Source organism: Bos grunniens, chromosome 21, assembly GCF_055505025.1.
Source record: "Bos grunniens cultivar Pamir isolate PY7600 chromosome 21, Bosgru_T2T1.0, whole genome shotgun sequence".
Taxonomy (NCBI): Eukaryota; Metazoa; Chordata; class Mammalia; order Artiodactyla; family Bovidae; genus Bos; species Bos grunniens.
Genome location: NC_141185.1, coordinates 44,173,999 through 44,186,926, shown reverse-complemented (window position 1 = coordinate 44,186,926; position 12,928 = coordinate 44,173,999). Strand labels below are relative to the sequence as shown.

Below are 12,928 nucleotides of genomic sequence, written 5' to 3'. Positions count from 1 at the left end.
TCATCTCTACCGTTTTTCTAGATTCCACATACATGAGTCAATATACGATATTTGTTTTTCTCTTCCTGACTTACTTTTACTCTGTATGACAAGCTCTAGGTTCAACAATGTATCTACAAATAAGCCAATTTTGTTCCTTTTGAGGCTGAATAGTATTTCATTATATATATATATATGTACCACAGCTTCTTTAACAGCCTTTTTCATTATTCCGAGTTGCCACCTCACCACCCCATTGATTTTTACTACTTCGGTCACATTTTCCTCCACCACAGTCCTGGTGGCCAAGAGAAGAAGCGGAGGCAGCTGTGGCATCTTCCCTGTGGCCAAAGATCCCCTTAGAATAGGAGACCAGAGAGCCTCTTTACCTTCTGTTTTCTTCAAGGACAGCTATCTTGGGAAAAGTAAGAAGCTCTTAGAAAAAGTAAGAAGCTCTTTAGTAAGATGTTGAGTCTTTCTCAACATCCAGGTCTTTTCCTTATCTACAAAGAAGTTTCAACCTGCTCAGGATTTGTAAAGAAAATGCTCCCACCAACATCTTCCAGGCTCCTGAGAGAGTCTGGGACACTAAGATCACAGGAGCAAATAGTAGAGGGAATACTTCCATCCTGCCCAGCTCTAAAACCACCTTTTATGTCCCCTATAAAAGTATTCATTCTATTCGTTGGACAGCCATGGAAACTGATAGCAAAAGCACTTTTAATAAGTTTCCTAACTCAAAAAGCTTAATCACAGTTTGGCAGCTTTTCCATAGGACACCAAAGCAAAATCTCTGTCTTCTCCCGCTTGCCACTCAGGTCTGGGTATTAGGCACGTTTTTCATATAACATCTCAGGAGTTAAGTAAGGAGAAACTGTCAGCTTCCTGACCCATGGTTGGCTCTGCTTCCCCTCTTTGTGCAAACTAGATCTCTTCCATGAATCAATATCTTCCTTTGAATTTGCAAAGAAGGGAGAGGACCTGTAAAATGTAATTCGTGAATAAAATGTGGGGAAAAAAAACAAAACAGCACCTGTCTGAAAGTTGGAGGGATGCTGGGGGTGAGGTGAGCAGAACAAGGTTTGAGCAGAGGGAAGCGGGGAAGCCCACAGAAGGTGCAGGAATCAGAATGGAGCTGCAGCAGACAGAGATCAAGGTGGTCCAACTTAGCCACACAGAGGGCTAAGACCTGAAGGATGCCTGGGATGGGGGACAGGACACGGGGCCAGACCAGGAAGTGGTCTGTGTTGTGGCCAGTGTGAGGAAAGCAGGAGAGACTCCATCTTGAAGCCTGTCACCCACCTTAAAGATAGGATGTGAACTGGGCCTGAACCCTGTCCAAGAGTGAGGAAACTGTTGCTAGTGAAAACCAGGTCTCCTGGAGACTTCCCTTCCTACAGATGACAAACAGATATAGATTGTAGTTGAGGTCAGGCTGCCCCTGTTAGATTAACCATGGAGACATTCCCCCTTGATGTATAATCATCGCCCCCCCCCCACCCCACTTAACTTTAATTGTTTGTTCTTCTAGCACCTATCTGTTGTAAAACTCAGTCAGATACAACAGAGGTTGCAGATGATAGCTTATGGTGAATGATGTCGGATTTGTGATTTCCAAAGAAGATTTAGCTTCAGGACCAGGGACCAGGCTTGATCACTCAGCAGCTTTTGTGTAGCAGAGTTTTATTAAAGTAAGCAAAGGGATAGAGAAAGCTTCTGACATAGACATCAGAAGGCAGGTGGAGAGTGCCCCTCTTGCTAGTGTTAGCAAGGGAGTTATATACATTTTTAATTAGTTATTACAATAAATCAGAAGAATGTCTTGAGGTTGTAAAGATCTTACTAGACTCACTCCCATAATTTACATTTTAAGATAACAGAATTAGCCAGAAGGTTTTCAGGAAGGAGAAACTGGTCTCAAGCAGGATATATTGTTGTTATATAATCCTTAAAAGTGAAAGTGAAGTCGCTCAGTCCTGTCTGACTCTTTGCAACCCCATGGACAGTAGCCTACCAGGCTCTGTGGTCCATGGGATTTTCCAGGCAAGAATACTGGAGTGGGCTGCCATTTCCTTCTCCAGGGGATCTTCCCAACCCAGGGATCAAACCCGGGTCTCCTGCATTGCAGACAGACGTTTTACCATCTGAGCCACCAGGGAAGTCCATATAACCCTTAGTACAGAGTTTAAACTGAGTTGTTTGTTGTGTAATCATCAGTTCCGGGCTTAAAGAAAAAAACATTTTATGTGACTAAGACTAAGGAAGGTAGAGAAAAAAGATATTTGTCCTTTCTTCCTCCTTGAGAATTCTAGACCCCTATCTCCTCCTTGAGAACCCCAGACCTCTTTCTCCTCCTCCTCAAGGACCCCAGACTTCTTATCAACCTGCCTAGGAAGTGACTCTCTCACTAACAAGTAATCAGTCTCGTAGCGGGGGGTAAAAAACTGGTCCTCTCAGAAACATCAGGGTCCTTGTTGGGAACTGATTACCCTCGGACCCGCTGTCATAATAAACTGTACTCCACTGTCTTGAGTGTCCTCCAAGGTGTGTTTTGTGACTCCGGATTCCACAACAGTCTGGAGTCTAAGAGCTGGACTATGTTAATAAATTCATACGGAGTTCAGTTCAGTTCAGTCGCTCAGTCGTGTCTGACTCGTTGCGACCCCATGAACCGCAGCACATCAGGCCTCCCTGTCCATCACCAACTCCCAGGGTTCACCCAAACCCATGTCCATTGAGTCAGTGATGCCATCCACCCATCTCATCCTCTGTCGTCCCCTTCTCCTCCTGCCCTCAATCATTCCCAGCAGGGTCATTTCAAATGAGTCAGCTCTTCGCATCAGGTGGCCTGACTATTGGAGTTTCAGCTTCAACATCAGTCCTTCCAATGAACACCCAGCGCTGATCTCCTTTAGGATGGACTGGTTGGATCTCCTTGCAGTCCAAGGGACTCTCAAGAGCCTTCTCCAACACCACAGTTCAAAAGCATCAATTCTTCAGCGCTCAGCTTTCTTCACAGTCAAACTCTCACATCCATACATGACTACTGGAAAAACCATAGGCTTGACTAGGCAGACCTTTGTTGGCAAAGTAATGTTTCTGCTTTTTAATATGCTGTCTAGGTTGGTCATAACTTTCCTTCCAAGGAGTAAGCGTCTTTTAATTTCATGGCTGCAATCACCATCTGCAGTGATTTTGGAGCCCAAAAAGATAAAGTCAGCCACAGTTTCCACCATTTCTCCATCTTTTTGCCATGAAGTGATGGGACCAGATGCCATGATCTTAGTGTTCTGAATGTTGAGCTTTAAGCCAACTTTTTCACTCTCCTCTTTCACTTTCATCAAGAGGCTCTTTAGTTCTTATTCACTTTCTGCCATAAGGGTGGTGTCATCTGCATATCTGATATTAATATTTCTCTTCTCTTGTGTTGTTGGAAGAGGGTATTTGCTATGACCAGTGTGTTCTCTTGGCAAAACTTTGTTAGCTTTTGTCCTACTTCATTCTGTACTCCAAGGCCAAATTTGCCTGTTACTCCAGGTGTCTCTTGACTTCCTACTTTTGCATTGCAATCCCCTATAATGAAAAGGACATCTTTTTTGGGTGTTAGTTCTAAAAGGTCTTGTAGGTCTTCATAGAACCGTTCAACTTCAGCTTCTTCAGCATTACTGGTCAGGGCATAGGCTTGGATTGCTGTGATATTGAATGGCTGCCTTGGAAACCAACAGAGATCATTCTGTCATTCTTGAGATTGCATCCAAGTACTGCATTTCGGACTCTATTGTTGACTATGATGGCTACTCCATTTCTTCTAAGGGATTCCCACCCACAGTAGTAGATATAATGGTCATCTGAGTTAAATTCACCCATTCCAGTCCATTTTAGTTCGCTGATTCCTAGAATGTCAACGTTCACTCTTGCCATCTCCTGTTTGACCACTTCCAACTTGCCTTGATTCATGGACCTAACATTCCAGGTTCCTATGCAATATTGCTCTTTACAGCATCAGACCTTGCTTCTATTACCAGTCACATCCACAACTGGGTGTTGTTTTTCCTTTGGCTCCATCCCTTCATTCTTTCTGAAGTTATTTCTCCACTGATCTCTCGTAGCATATTGGGCACCTACTGACCTGGGGAGTTCATCTTTCAGTGTCCTATCTGTTTGCCTTTTCATACTGTTCATGGGGTTCTCAAAGCAAGAATACTGAAGTGATTTGCCATTCCCTTCTCCAGTGGACCACATTCTGTCAGATCTCTCCACCATGATCTATCCGTCTTGGGTGGCCCCACACAGCATAGCTTAGTTCCACTGAGTTAGACAAGGCTGTAGTCCATGTGATCAGATTGGCTAGTTGTCTGTGATCGTGGTTTCAGTCTGTCTGCCCTCTCATGCCCTCTCTCAGCACCTACCATCTTACTTGGATTTTTCTTACCTTGGATGTGGAAGGAATAAGGAATAAAGGGAAGAGGGGGCTGCCCATGAGAACAGGGCCAGCAAGAAGAGTATAGAAACATCCAGTGGGCTCGGATGCAGAGCAGTGTCCACTCATGCTGGCTAGGAAGAGTCCACTGCTGAATATTCAGGACTTTTGTGAGTTTGCTGACATCATGTGTCTAAGGAACAGAGCTGGTCAAAGGTTTAAGCTGGGATTCATTAAGCTCAGGCCATTTCCTGTCTTTCCCTTCACATCTCTCAGGCCAGGAAGCAGATAAGGATGTTACTTTGAATAAACTCTTCAGATTACTGTTTCCTTTAGGGTCTCAGTGATCCAGTCAGGGCTTCTGACTATAAACAGATCTGTCATATAAACTCTTAACCAAGGAAGGGGTGAGTAGCTGTCAGGAATCCCCATCCTCCTCATTAAGCAGTGGTGGGCTTCAAACTTCAGTGAGTGGGGCCAACCCACTGTACTCAGTATTTCTCTCCCCCCACCAACCCCTGTGGGTTGTAGCAGTAATATGTTGTTTGTTGTGACTCTGTGTGACCTCACAGACTGCAGCCCACCCGGCTCCTCTGTCTATGGGATTCTCCAGGCAAGAATACTGGAGTAGGTTGCCATTTCCTTCTCCAGGGGATCTGGCCATCCCAGGGATTGGACACGCATGTAGTAACACTGAAGAAGCTGAAGCTGAATGGTTCTATGAAGACCTACAAGACCTTTTAGAACTAACACCCAAAAAAGATGTCCTTTTCATTATAGGGGACTGCAATGCAAAAGTAGGAAGTCAAGAGACACCTGGAGTAACAGGCAAATTTGGCCTTGGAGTACAGAATGAAGCAGGACAAAAGCTAACAGAGTTTTGCCAGGAGAATGCAGTGGTCATAGTAAACACCCTCTTCCAACAACACAAGAGAAGACTCTACACATAGACATCACCAGATGGCCAACACCGACATCAGATTGATTATATTCTTTGCAGCCAAAGATGGAGAAGCTCTATACAGTCAGCAGAAATAAGACCAGGAGCTGACTGTGGCTCAGATCATGAACTCCTTATGGCCAAATACAGACCTAAATTGAAGAAAATGGGGAAAACCACTAGACCATTCAGGTATGACCTAAATCAAATCCCTTTTGATTATACAGTGGAAGTGAGAAATAGATTTAAGGAGCTAGATCTGATAGACAGAGTGCCTGATGAACTATGGATGGAGGTTCATGACATTGTACCAGAGACAGGCATCAAGACCATCCCCAAGAAAAAGAAATGCAAAAAGGCAAAATGGCTGTCTGAGGAAGCCTTAGGAATAGCTGTGAAAAGAAGAGAAGCGAGAAGCAAAGGAGAAAAGGAAAGATAAGCATCTGAATGCAGAGTTCCAAAGAATAGCAAGGAGAGATAAGAAGGCCTTCCTCAGTGATTAATGCAAAGAAATAGAGGAAAACAACAGAATGGGAAAGACTAGAGATCTCTTCAAGAAAATTAGAGATATCAAGGGAACATTTCATGCAAAGATGGGCTCAATAAAGGACAGAAATGGTATGGACCTAACAGAAGCAGAAGATATTAAGAAGAGGTGGCAAGAATACACAGAAGAACTGTACGAAAAAGATCTTCACGACCCAGATAATCACGATGGTGTGATCACTGCCCTAGAGCCAGACATCCTGGAATGTGAAGTTAAGTGGGCCTTACAAAGCATCACTAGGAACAAAGCTAGTGGAGGTGACGGAATTCCAGTTGAGCTATTTCAAATCCTGAAAGATGATGCTGTGAAAGTGCTGCACTCAGTATGCCAGCAAATTTGGAAAACTCAGCAGTGGCCACAGGACTGGAAAAGGTCAGTTTTCATTCCAATCCCAAAGAAAGCCAATGCCAAAGAATGCTCAAACTACCACACAATTGCACTCAGCTCACACGCTAGTAAAGTAATGCTCAAAATTCTCCAAGCCAGGCTTCAGCAATATGTGAACCATGAACTTCCAGATGTTCAAGCTGATTTTAGAAAAGTCAGAGGAGCCAGAGATCAAATTGCTAACATCTGCTGGATCATCGAAAAAGCAAGAGAGTTCCAGAAAAACATCTATTTCTGCTTTATTGACTATGCCAAAGCCTTTGTGTGGATCACAATAAACTGGAAAATTCTGAAAGAGATGGGAATACCAGACCACCTGACCTGCCTGTTGAGAAACCTGTATGCAGGTCAGGAGCAGCAGTTAGAACTGGACATGGAACAACAGACTGGTTCCAACTAGGAAAAGGAGTACGTCAAGGCTGTACATTGTCACCCTGCCTATTTAACTTGTATGCAGAGTACATCATGAGAAACACTGGGCTGGAAGAAGCACAAGCTGGAATCAAGATTGCCGGGAGAAATATTAGTAACTTCAGATATGCAGATGACACCACCCTTATGGCAGAAAGTAAAGAACCAAAGAGCTTCTTGATGAAAGTGAAAGAGGAGAGTGAAAAAGTTGGCTTAAAGCTCAACATTCAGAACACTAAGATCATGGCATCTGGTCCCATCACTTCATGGCAAAAAGATGGGGAAATGGTGGAAACTGTGGCTGACTTTATCTTTTTGGGCTCCAAAATCACTGTGACTAAACCACCATCAAGGTGTAAAATATGTTGATTTGTTACACTTATATATTATGAAATACTTATCACAATAGAGTTAGTTAATACCCCCCATCACTTAGTGTAATTACTTTTTTTGTGTGGTAGGAATATTTAAGGTTTACTCTTTGGACAAATTTCAAGTTTATAACACAGTATTGTTAACTATGGCCCAGGGATCCCCAACCTATAATCCAGGGGTCCCCAACCTCCAGGATCTGATGCCTGCTGATCTGAGGTGGAGCTGATGCAATAATGATAGAAATAAAGTACACAATAAATATAATGCACTTGAATCATCTCAAAACTGTCCTCCACACCTCTGACCGGAAAAATTGTTTTCCACAGATCTGGTCCCAGCTTCCAAAAAGGACCACTGCTGTGGCTAGGCTGCATGACCACGTGTTTTCATTGCAGAACTTCTCACAATGGCATGAAAGCTCCAGTGTGGGATGCCGTTGAAAGCAAGAGAGCTTTCTTGCTACATTTAGCACAGATGGTCAGAAGGAAGCCTCTAAGTAGGACAATGTGTGTGTACTAAGTCGTTTCAGTCATGTCTGACTCTTTGCGACCCTGTGAGCTATAGCCCTCCGGGATCCTCTGTCCATGGGATTCTCCAGGTAAGAACACTGGAGTGGGTTGTCATGCCCTTCTCCAAGGGATCTTCCCATCCCAAGGATCGAACCCACGTATCTTATGTCTCCTGCATTGGCAGGTGAGTTCTTTACCACCAAACCATCCAATACATGTGTTTAACTTCTGACTTATTTAAATATGAAGAGAAATTTAAGCACTCTTTGAGTGTCAACAATTCCAGCTTCATCAGTTAGGTATAACTATAGTAAACGCATCTGACAGCATTTAAGCTATTCTTTTTTCTTTTTGCCTAATTGTAAAGCGGGGGGCTAAAATCATTCGCTTTGATTTACCCAATTTCCAACTGTCAAGTGCTTGCCTGATGTGATTATGTTAATGTGCCAATTGAGTTTGAAGTCCTTCGTTGTACATGCTACTTTCAGCAAAATAAGAAAGTAGATCTGAAGTATGTTTTCTTTGATGGTGTTCTGGGATATAAATAGAACAAATGCCTTGTGAGAGCAGGAAATGTTATCTTTTGGGTTGAGCTGGCTTAGGTACAATTTAATTTAAATAATTGAACATATTTATGAGGTGCAAGAGCCAAATACAAAAAGAGCATTTGAGCTGTGTATTGTGCTTTGCTTTCACCGTTTGAGCTGCAATAACAGTGAGCATGCTGCTGTGTGGGTCACAATGTTTTAGGGGGGACACAAGCTGAGAATATTCTGCTTATGTGCCCCTCAAAGCCATCTTTTACTTGAATTTATATCGTGTTCTATTTTTTCCTGACTCAGCTTACACAGACATTTTTTGTTATCTTACATGTTAATATTACTTCTGATTTTCATTTTGAAATCTCAGAAAAAGACCTGAGGCCCAGGTCTTGTAGGAGACAAGGAATATTTCTCAAAAGAGACTGAAAGAATCCATTGTTTTCATTTGCAAATAGTCTCAGGAGTAGAAAGAACTCAGGAATGCCAGGTCCCTGCTCCCAAGATCATCTCAATGGGCTCGGGGATTTCTGATGTCGACTTAAGAAAATGTAGAATGTGAGAGTTGTGAGTTAAGCTTTATTCGGGACAAAATGAGGTTGATAGCCCAGGAGAACAGCACCTTAAAGAGCTCTGAGAAACTGGTCCAGAGAGGCAGTGGGGGAAGGTCAGTATAGATGTGATTTTGGTGAAGGGGGAGTACATGCAATCTAGCATGTATTTTTTGCAGGAGGTTATTGTTAGTCGCAAGGAGCAGTGGTCACCATGAAGGATTTTAGTGCTTTTCTACATGTGAGGAGATGCAAGAATTTGAAACCAGCTCCTGAAAATATGTATCTAAAGACTTGTCCTGCCAGTTTTCCCAGAGCACAGAGTGCCTCATTTCTGCTCTCCAGCCTGAATTCCTTTCCGGGGTGCTGAAGGTCAGCAGCTGCAGAAGCACCTGATTTAATCCTTGTAGAGGTAGACGGCAAGTGCCAATTTATAGTTGACACTGGTTAACCTGTACTGCCTCAAGACAGAGCCAAACGTCTGTGTGTGAGTACTCTGTATTACAAGACCTGGAGGGCAAAGTAGGTGGAGACCGTAACGTCGAAACCAGAGCTGTGAGCAGTGTGGTGCAGACTGCCTAAGAGCTGATGTGTGCAGTCAGACCTTGGATCTGTCTCTTACTCGCTTGGTGAGTTACTTAATCACCCTGAGCCTCTGCTTCCTTATCTGAACAATGGGCACAACACTGTATTTCATTGACACCATCAATTGTAAAATCTATTTATTTATAATTGATTTATGTACCACAGCAAAAATCACACACACACAAGAAACACTTGGGTTTTCACCATTTCCATAGGTGTGTGGCTGTGAGATGTTTCTATCAACATTTCAAAAACTACCCTGTGGGATACTGTAATAAGAGATGAATGTTTTTATATATTTGTTAAAACCTATAGAATACATACCACTAAGAGTGAGCCATGATGTAAACTATGGACTTGGAACGATTATGATGTATCAATGTAGGCTCATCAATTGTTTTTGCTTTAAATATTTATTTTTATTTATTTGGCTCTCCTGGTTCTTAATTGAGGCAACGAATTCTTAGTTGCAGCATGAGGGACCCAGTTCTCTGACTAAGGATTGAACCCCAGCTCTTTGCATTGGAAGTGCAGGCTCTTAGTCACTGCACCACCAGGGCAGTCCCCAGACTCATCAGCTGTGACGAAAGTATCACTTTGGAGTATGATGTTGATAGTGGGGAGGTTGCACTTGTGTGGGCAGAGGGTATATAGGGACTTTTTGTACTTTCTGCTCAATTTTTCTGTGACTCCTAAAACTGTTCCAAAAAATATACAGTCCACTAAAGAAAGAAGTGGAAACGTTTCTAGATTAGAGGAAATGACAGAGACATGGCAACATATGATCTCACACTGGACAGAATTTTTTTTTATATAAGGAACGTTTTTCAGGTAATTGGGGAAAAATAAGTAGGGTGTGTGGCTTAGATAATTAATCAGAGATAACTTCTCGATTTGAATAATTATAATGTGCTTATGTAAGACAGAGTCCTTGTTCTTAGGAAATACACACTGAAGTATTCAGCAGGGCTTCCCAGGTGGCGCTAGTGGTAAAGAACCCACCTGCCAACGCAGAAGACGTAAGAGACGTGGGTTCGATCCTTGGGTTGGAAAGATCCCCTGGAGAAGGCAATGGCAACCCACTCCAGTACTCTTGCCTGGAAAATCCCGTGGACGGAGGAGCCTGGTGGGCCACAGTCCATTGGGTCACAAAGAATCGGACACGACTGGAGACTTAGCATGTATTCAGCAGAAAGGGCTGTCATGTCTCCAGTTATTCTCAAATGGTTCATAAACCATTTGAGATTGTTCAAATGGTTTGAACTGAAACCACTGAAGATGTACACAGAGAGAGGAAGTGAGAAAGCAAGTACTGTGAAATATTGATGATTGGGGTGAATGGCAGGTATCTCAGTGGTAAAGATTATCCACCTGCCAATGCAGGAAACATGGATTTGATCCCTGGGTCAGGAAGACCCCCTGGAGACAAAAATGGTAATCCACTCCAGTATTCTTGCCTGGAGAATTCCAGAGACAGAGGAGCCTGTTGGGGCAATAGTCCACGGGTTTGAAAATGAGTCAGACATGGCTTAGTGATTAAACAACAACAACAGATACAACAAGCAGAGAGAAATGGAAAATTTCAAAGGTTCACCTCTAAATCATATACTAGATGGGTTTTCAAGTTCCCCTCTAGAAGTCTCTGACCATGATTAAAACAGGTAGATATTCAAAAGACCAAAAGCTAACCCCTCAATGAGGGAGACTAAGCATTCCCAAAATAAATGTTCTTGAACAGAAACAGATTTCCCTTGAACACTGTGACCTACAGGAAAGGAAATCATTGTCACCTGCCCTTTATTTGTGGTCATTTGCATGCAAATGATTGAACAGTCACAGACCAGTTGGCTGGATAATGAGTTTGGTCTAGACGTGTCGTATCAGAGAGACCACTGTGGATGCCAACAGAATTTCGAATATCACCTGGAAAGAGAGATTGATCATTAACTCTGTTAATTCACTGGGCATTTTTAAGCAAAAATTACCTCTGTAAATATGTAACATGTGAGAAGACCCAATGCACACAGTATTATCTGATAAAAAACATCCAGAGAATCTGGTTATGCTGAAAAAGAAAATTGTTGTCGTTTGTGAGGTGGTTTCCAAAATGGATGAACACAAACAGGAAAGTGATTATCTAACAAAATATTATTTTCACATGCTGAAATTCTTCATTTATAAGACCAAATCAAAAATGCCCTAGCTTGTGAAATAGTAGTGTCAGAGTGATGTGAGAGTCAGAAAGTGCTGTACATAGAAGAGTTGTTATAATTCCTACTGGAAATGGAATTATTATAATCCTTCTCATGCACTGGGAAAAAAGGAAGACTTACATGGGCTTTCCTGGTGGCTCAGCTGGTAAAGAATCCACCCACAGTGTGGGAGACCTGGGTTGGATCCCTGGGTTGGGGAGATCCCCTGGTGAAGGGAAAGGCTATCCACTCCAGTATTCTGGCCTAGAGAATTCCATGGACAATATAGTCCATGGGGTCACAAAGAGTGGGACATGACTGAGTGAATTTCACTTTCACTCCACTAAATGGCATAGAGCATTGAGCTTTGGGTGGAAGACCTTTTTTCATACTCATTTCCCTCTTGTTCTCCAAGAGTAACTGATGTAGCTTTTCACGTGGATCAAAACTATAGCAGGAAATTAAAAATAAAAATCCAGCCTAGAGAAGTTAAAAAATAGAGATGCTAGGGTTCTCTATCACTGGAAATGCGTGAGATGTTATAGATAGAAGCAACATTTCATTCTATGTATCCTATCAAGGAGGGATCAGTAGGGAGGCATGGTGGATTACAGGCTCTCTCATGTCTGATAAGATACTTAACCACTCTTTCCATGAATATTAGAATATTTCATAAAAAAAGAAAAAGAAAAATTGTCACTCAATCATGTCTGACTCTTGTTGACCCCACGGATTGTAGTCCATCAGGCTCTTCTGTCTGTGCAATTCCCCAGGCAAGAATCCTAGAGTGGGTAGCCACTCCCTTCTCCAGGGTATCTTCCCTACCCAGGGATCGAACCCAGGTCTCCTGAATTACAGGCAGGTTCTTTACCACATGAGCCACCAGCAAAGCCCTAGAATGCTTCAAAGGGGTCAGGATATGAACTCGGTATAAAAGGAAAAAAAAGATAAAGGCAGTAGCTCACAGCTTAATGAAACAAAAACATAAAAAATCAACCCCAGTATAGAGAGATATATGCTGAAATGAAGGAAACGGAGGGAAATGGAGCCCCTCCGTGGAAGAAATCATGAAGTCACTGCTTCTAAGTGAGGAGGCAATAATGGTAAGAAGGTCATGGGTTGCTGTTGTTGTTTAGTCACTAAGTCGAGTCTGACTCTTGGCAACCCCATGGACTGTATAGCCTGCCAGACTCCTCTGCCCATGGGGTTTCCCAGGCAAGAATACTGGAGTAGGTCGCCATTTCCTTCTCCAGGGGATCTTCCCAACCTCAGGATCGAACCCATGTCTCCTGCCTTGGCAGGCAGATTCTTTACCACTGAGCCATTAGGAATGGGGGCGGGGCGGGGGGCAAAGGAAGCCTCCTGGTGTGTGTAGGAAATAACAAGTCCTCAACTTTACACGGAGAAGGCAATGGCACCCCACTCCAGTACTCTTGCCTGGAAAATCCCATGGACGGAAGAGCCTGGTAGGCTGCAGTCCATGGGGTCGCTAA

General features: G+C 43.0%; 1 protein-coding gene and 1 long non-coding RNA gene across 3 annotated transcripts in view; one reads left to right on the top strand and one right to left on the bottom strand.

The window, feature by feature from the left end:
• Positions 1–12,928, bottom strand: part of LOC147349539 (uncharacterized) — a 47,320-nt gene that overhangs the window by 26,083 nt on the left and 8,309 nt on the right. The gene's annotated exons all lie outside the window — the stretch shown is intronic.
• The window catches only part of ARNT2 (aryl hydrocarbon receptor nuclear translocator 2), a 204,584-nt gene continuing 200,698 nt past the window's right edge, over positions 9,043–12,928 (top strand). Inside the window, exon 1 of one of the 2 annotated variants that reach the window (XM_086364221.1) lies at positions 9,043–9,287. The gene's annotated coding sequence lies outside the window, so the exon portion shown is untranslated. The remainder of the gene's footprint in view (positions 9,288–12,928) is intronic. The other variant, XM_086364222.1, reaches the window with a different exon arrangement.